Source organism: Musa acuminata, unplaced genomic scaffold, assembly GCF_036884655.1.
Source record: "Musa acuminata AAA Group cultivar baxijiao unplaced genomic scaffold, Cavendish_Baxijiao_AAA HiC_scaffold_431, whole genome shotgun sequence".
Taxonomy (NCBI): domain Eukaryota; kingdom Viridiplantae; phylum Streptophyta; class Magnoliopsida; order Zingiberales; family Musaceae; genus Musa; species Musa acuminata.
In genome coordinates this window covers 17,501-25,000 of record NW_027020678.1, presented here as the reverse complement: position 1 = coordinate 25,000, position 7,500 = coordinate 17,501, and positions in this window count along the sequence as shown.

Below are 7,500 nucleotides of genomic sequence, written 5' to 3'. Positions count from 1 at the left end.
TTTTTGGGCTGTTTTGGCCTGTTTATGGTCCGTTCTTGCGTGGTGCGGTGACCGTCGTGAGCGGAGCAAAACGTCAGCCATCTCAGCACCCTGGAACCCCCCGGGTGGCACAGGGCTGGATGGGGCTTTCGTATATAGCAGGGACGGTGCTGCCTCTCGCTTCGCTCGCTGTCCGCCGCTCGCCGCTCGCTCGCGCAGCCAAAAATGGCCAGTTTTGGCCCGTTTTTGGGCCGTTTTGGCCAGTTTTTGGCCTGTTCTTGCATTGCGCGGTGACCGTCGAGAGCGGAGCAAAACGTCAGCCATCTCAGCACCCTGGAACCCCCCGGGTTGTCACGACCTTAGCTGGTTTTGCCTAAGGCGTGCGGCACCCTCGCGCGTCCGTCCGCAAAGGTCAGCCTCCCCGAAGCCTCCCATTGTCCCTTAGGACCAACAAAAGAGAGAACGGGTTAAAGAGAACGCCTCAATCGGGATCCACAAGCAAACATGTCCGAAAAACACTTCATAGACAATGCAAATTACAAACAGACTTTACAAGCTCTGAATAGTGGCACAACAAAGGGTAAAATGGTCCATTACAGACCGAAAAGCTCTCGAACGTGTCCACATGACACAACCTTTATTTACAAGCCTAAAGAGGCCACCAACCCAACTAAAATGGGACTATTAAGCCTTCGGCCGCCCCTTTACATTCTGTACAAGGCATGAACATGCCAAAAGACAACGGACAGACATAAGCATTACATCCAACATCTTGTTTAGAAGTTTGTCCGTTACATTCTCCCCCACTTATCCCTTCGACGTCCTCGTCGAAGCCTTTGTGAACACTGCAACTCTTCGCCTTTGCTGAGTCTTCAATCTTCCGCTCCAGCTGCAATGCGCCTCCTGGCTCCCAGCTGCTCTCCGCTGCTGTTTCTGAGTAGTCGAACCTTTGATCCGCCATGCTGCTTCAACTCGCCAATGACTCTGACTCTGGTGTGGGGTTGGCTGAGTTGTATTGATCCTCGTTGATTCCTGCGGATCCACCAAATGAAGGAAAAGACCATTCTTACTGCGCCAGTTTCTCAAAATTTCCACATGCTACTTGAACTGGGTGGATGCTTGTTGGAGCTTTAACGAGCATCGCCTCGCAAACTTCTGAAGTTTTGGGTCCTTCCTCCACAAAATCTGCTCATTGACTCTTCTTTCAGTTAGTTGTCACATCCAAGTAGGTTCGCATCACTTCCGCTTTCGATTGGCATTTCGTTGGGAAATGAAGCGGACAATCTACTCTCAGTAGCATTGATCACCGTTGGTGAGGATTTTGACAACTATTGTCTTCAATTATCTTCGAAGGGTCTTTGAACTTGTGCAGAGCTCCTCTGCTGGATAGATAAGAGAACTGGGGTACTCGGTTTCGCCCATTCTCTTAAGAGTTGAGAAGGCAAAGGTTACTTGACTTCGCCCGCCTCCTCGAGGTTGTACTTCATGCATCGAGCTGGTTACTGGCCTTCGCCTGCTCTTTGCTCACACTTCTGAAGCACTTGAAGTGTTTGCACTCCTTGCGTTGAGTTAGCTACTGTGATTCACCTTCTCAATGCCATTGAACTTCTGGAATGCAGGAAGTTTTCACCCCAACTTGGAGTAATTCTCTGATAGATGAGGTCGCCTCTGGGATTGTACCGTCTTCTCCATCAACCCTGCCGCCTACTCCACTGAGTAGCAAAGGTACAGCACCACGTACTGCCTGCTTCGTTCCTTGGTCGTGCACTCTTGCATGACCCGAAGTCCTTCACTTACGGCTATCTTGATGAGAAACTTGTTGACACCGGTCTTACGAAGTTTCTTGGCCTCTGCCCTTCAGCCTTGTCTCGGTACTTGGAGATTGCCTCTGCATGCTCCACCTCCTCGGCCCCTTTCACGACCAAGCGCTCTCCCTCCGTGAGAGCAAGGGATCAATGACTTGCACGGAAGTCCCGCCTCTGCGGTACCATGGCGCTGCCATGCCCATGGCCCTACTATCCGTCGCTTCGCCTCTGTATCCCTTTCCTTCACAATCAGTAGAGATGTCTCCGTGGCACTCCTCTGAGTCCACCTCCATTCTAACTGATGCTTGATTTTGGGTAGCAACGTTCGCTTACTCGACCTTGTCCTCTGACTTGTCGGGCTCCCTTAAGCGAATATGAGCTCTGGAGCAGTCCAACTCTCCAGCTGCTTCGATCATACCTCTGCATGATCAAGTCCCTCTCATGGGACTCACTGGTACTTGCATTCGAACTTTTCCCTTGGTGGAACCCAGCCCCCATATGCTGATGACCAAGGTTTTCATCCGATGCAAAATTCGGTGCACGCCCGGAAGACCCGCCTCTGCGGTACCATGGCCTTCACTCCTTGAATCCATAGCCCTTCTTGCCGTCGTGTTGTTCACCAAAGCGGAGCTCCCAGTAGCTCCCGATCATACCTCCATATGATCTCATCCCTCACGGGACAATGTCGTGTGTGTCGCATTGCCACGAACTGTTCCACCACGATCCGCTGCACCATGTCGCCTCCTGGTGACATCTCCATTGCATTCTGATCCTTGTGGAATAAACTCGAATTGTGAACCCTCCATGTGTGGCCTCTGCCAATACATCGCAGGGTCTCCTCCACCTTCGATTTTGTTCGCTCCTTTGGCAATCGACCTTCATCCACCCACTCTTGGGTCACACCTAGATGAAGCACCGCTCTAGGACAGTCCGTCGCCTAGTAGCTCCCGAAGTCCACCGACTTCGCTGTAATTTGTGCACCATTGCCTGGATCCTGGGCCTCTGCCCCTACCAGCACAATCTCCGCTGCACACTGCTTCCTTCATAGCAACTCAAATGACAACACTGTGGCATATTCTTCAAGAGTACCCGCCTCTGCATCCTCTTGCCCCGTGCTAAGGCCTTCTGAACTCAACTTCGCCTCCGCAAATTGAGTCGCCTTAGTTCCTCCATCGAATGCTCCTCCGAGATAAGGTGCATGTGCCCCGAAGCTCCCTTCGTCTTTGGCACCATGCAAGATGAGTCCGCTCTGTCAGAATGAAGGACCCAGGGAACAGCATGATTCTACTCCTGCCTCTGCAAGAGTTCATGTCCTTGACCTCTGTCTAGGGAAAGCGCTGTGCCTCTGCTCCATGTTCCAACTTCTATGCTGGCTCCCTTCAAGCGGCTTGGGTACTTCGCCAAGTTACACCCAAGTTGCTCCGCTCCTCGTTTCTGCATTGAGTCGATGGTGGCCCTCGCGCCCACCATTCCACGGGTCAGCCCTCCCTTGAGTCCGATCTCCATATCGACTCCAAGTGTGCCTCCATTTGAGTTGCTTTGGGTCGCTCCCCCACTTGATCTCGCAATGCATCCACCAATGCATTCTCTCAAGCGAGATCATGCGACGACTCCTCGCCGCTTGCTCAGTCCATCGAGCTTCGTGGAGTTGTTGTTTGTGAGGTACTCCTCCTCAACATGTGAAGTCCATCTCACATGATTCTCCCTTTGGAGAGCTGAGACTTATCCCTCCTGGATAACTGTCCCGTTGGAGCAACATCTCTCTTCGTTTCGGAGACCACCATCCCCTTGGACTACTCCGATCTGCTGAACAAACTGTGCATTGTTCTGCCTCTTGCAAACGCACTTGCTAGATTGCGCCTCCACGTCAATACAGCCACCGCTGCACCCCTCAAGGCCTAGCAACATGCTGAACTCGTTGCACACTTCAGCCTCCTCCGGACGTATCCTTCGCATGTCGAAGAGAAAGTTTCAATGCTCCATGGCGACGAGTCTCGACCGCCTTGGGATGGCCACGAACAATCCATCGTCCGCATACAAGCCCATGCATGAGTACCGAATTCTTCGAGTTAGCAATTCCCCTCACCTCTGTGAGCTTTGCACAACTCTTTCGGTCGCTGAGCAACTCATTCCACTTTGCATGGTCTCGTCCTTTGCCAAGCGCCTCGCTTGCCTTGAGCACCATCAAGTAAAGTTGTCAACGTTGAGCCGTAGCTCAAACTCAGCCATCCCAACCTTTGTGCGCTCCAAATTCTTCCAAGCTTGCCTGTTCTCGTGGTGCCTCTTGCGCGAAGGGTTGGCCATTCCTCTGAATGCCAATCTCAGATGCCCGCTCCTCTGAGCGACTCTTTTCCCTACATCTCCATGCCCGTTTTCCCAAAAACGGTCGCGCGTGTGCTGACTGCCCTCAACGCAGCCACGCTAGGTCCCCCACGTTTGCATGTCAAGTGTTTCTATGAGTGCTTGTCCCGCTCTGATACCATATTGTCACGACCTTAGCTGGTTTTGCCTAAGGCGTGCGGCACCCTCGCGCGTCCGTCCGCAAAGGTCAGCCTCCCCGAAGCCTCCCATTGTCCCTTAGGACCAACAAAAGAGAGAACGGGTTAAAGAGAACGCCTCAATCGGGATCCACAAGCAAACATGTCCGAAAAACACTTCATAGACAATGCAAATTACAAACAGACTTTACAAGCTCTGAATAGTGGCACAACAAAGGGTAAAATGGTCCATTACAGACCGAAAAGCTCTCGAACGTGTCCACATGACACAACCTTTATTTACAAGCCTAAAGAGGCCACCAACCCAACTAAAATGGGACTATTAAGCCTTCGGCCGCCCCTTTACATTCTGTACAAGGCATGAACATGCCAAAAGACAACGGACAGACATAAGCATTACATCCAACATCTTGTTTAGAAGTTTGTCCGTTACAGGGTGGCACAGGGCTGGATGGGGCTTTCGTATAGCAGGGACGGTGCTGCCTCTCGCTTCGCTCGCTGTCCGCCGCTCGCCGCTCGCTCGTGCAGCCAAAAATGGCCAGTTTTGGCCCGTTTTTGGGCCGTTTTGGCCAGTTTTTGGCCTGTTCTTGCATTGCGCGGTGACCGTCGAGAGCGGAGCAAAACGTCAGCCATCTCAGCACCCTGGAACCCCCCGGGTGGCACAGGGCTGGATGGGGCTTTCGTATAGCAGGGACGGTGCTGCCTCTCGCTTCGCTCGCTGTCCGCCGCTCGCCGCTCGCTCGTGCAGCCAAAAATGGCCAGTTTTGGCCCGTTTTTGGGCCGTTTTGGCCAGTTTTTGGCCTGTTCTTGCATTGCGCGGTGACCGTCGAGAGCGGAGCAAAACGTCAGCCATCTCAGCACCCTGGAACCCCCCGGGTGGCACAGGGCTGGATGGGGCTTTCGTATAGCAGGGACGGTGCTGCCTCTCGCTTCGCTCGCTGTCCGCCGCTCGCCGCTCGCTCGTGCAGCCAAAAATGGCCAGTTTTGGCCCGTTTTTGGGCCGTTTTGGCCAGTTTTTGGCCTGTTCTTGCATTGCGCGGTGACCGTCGAGAGCGGAGCAAAACGTCAGCCATCTCAGCACCCTGGAACCCCCCGGGTGGCACAGGGCTGGATGGGGCTTTCGTATAGCAGGGACGGTGCTGCCTCTCGCTTCGCTCGCTGTCCGCCGCTCGCCGCTCGCTCGTGCAGCCAAAAATGGCCAGTTTTGGCCCGTTTTTGGGCCGTTTTGGCCAGTTTTTGGCCTGTTCTTGCATTGCGCGGTGACCGTCGAGAGCGGAGCAAAACGTCAGCCATCTCAGCACCCTGGAACCCCCCGGGTGGCACAGGGCTGGATGGGGCTTTCGTATAGCAGGGACGGTGCTGCCTCTCGCTTCGCTCGCTGTCCGCCGCTCGCCGCTCGCTCGTGCAGCCAAAAATGGCCAGTTTTGGCCCGTTTTTGGGCCGTTTTGGCCAGTTTTTGGCCTGTTCTTGCATTGCGCGGTGACCGTCGAGAGCGGAGCAAAACGTCAGCCATCTCAGCACCCTGGAACCCCCCGGGTGGCACAGGGCTGGATGGGGCTTTCGTATAGCAGGGACGGTGCTGCCTCTCGCTTCGCTCGCTGTCCGCCGCTCGCCGCTCGCTCGTGCAGCCAAAAATGGCCAGTTTTGGCCCGTTTTTGGGCCGTTTTGGCCAGTTTTTGGCCTGTTCTTGCATTGCGCGGTGACCGTCGAGAGCGGAGCAAAACGTCAGCCATCTCAGCACCCTGGAACCCCCCGGGTGGCACAGGGCTGGATGGGGCTTTCGTATAGCAGGGACGGTGCTGCCTCTCGCTTCGCTCGCTGTCCGCCGCTCGCCGCTCGCTCGTGCAGCCAAAAATGGCCAGTTTTGGCCCGTTTTTGGGCCGTTTTGGCCAGTTTTTGGCCTGTTATTGCATTGCGCGGTGACCGTCGAGAGCGGAGCAAAACGTCAGCCATCTCAGCACCCTGGAACCCCCCGGGTGGCACAGGGCTGGATGGGGCTTTCGTATAGCAGGGACGGTGCTGCCTCTCGCTTCGCTCGCTGTCCGCCGCTCGCCGCTCGCTCGTGCAGCCAAAAATGGCCAGTTTTGGCCCGTTTTTGGGCCGTTTTGGCCAGTTTTTGGCCTGTTCTTGCATTGCGCGGTGACCGTCGAGAGCGGAGCAAAACGTCAGCCATCTCAGCACCCTGGAACCCCCCGGGTGGCACAGGGCTGGATGGGGCTTTCGTATAGCAGGGACGGTGCTGCCTCTCGCTTCGCTCGCTGTCCGCCGCTCGCCGCTCGCTCGCGCAGCCAAAAATGGCCAGTTTTGGCCCGTTTTTGGGCCGTTTTGGCCAGTTTTTGGCCTGTTCTTGCATTGCGCGGTGACCGTCGAGAGCGGAGCAAAACGTCAGCCATCTCAGCACCCTGGAACCCCCCGGGTGGCACAGGGCTGGATGGGGCTTTCGTATAGCAGGGACGGTGCTGCCTCTCGCTTCGCTCGCTGTCCGCCGCTCGCCGCTCGCTCGTGCAGCCAAAAATGGCCAGTTTTGGCCCGTTTTTGGGCCGTTTTGGCCAGTTTTTGGCCTGTTCTTGCATTGCGCGGTGACCGTCGAGAGCGGAGCAAAACGTCAGCCATCTCAGCACCCTGGAACCCCCCCCGGGTGGCACAGGGCTGGATGGGGCTTTCGTATAGCAGGGACGGTGCTGCCTCTCGCTTCGCTCGCTGTCCGCCGCTCGCCGCTCGCTCGTGCAGCCAAAAATGGCCAGTTTTGGCCCGTTTTTGGGCCGTTTTGGCCAGTTTTTGGCCTGTTCTTGCATTGCGCGGTGACCGTCGAGAGCGGAGCAAAACGTCAGCCATCTCAGCACCCTGGAACCCCCCGGGTGGCACAGGGCTGGATGGGGCTTTCGTATAGCAGGGACGGTGCTGCCTCTCGCTTCGCTCGCTGTCCGCCGCTCGCCGCTCGCTCGTGCAGCCAAAAATGGCCAGTTTTGGCCCGTTTTTGGGCCGTTTTGGCCAGTTTTTGGCCTGTTCTTGCATTGCGCGGTGACCGTCGAGAGCGGAGCAAAACGTCAGCCATCTCAGCACCCTGGAACCCCCCGGGTGGCACAGGGCTGGATGGGGCTTTCGTATAGCAGGGACGGTGCTGCCTCTCGCTTCGCTCGCTGTCCGCCGCTCGCCGCTCGCTCGCGCAGCCAAAAATGGCCAGTTTTGGCCCGTTTTTGGGCCGTTTTGGCCAGTTT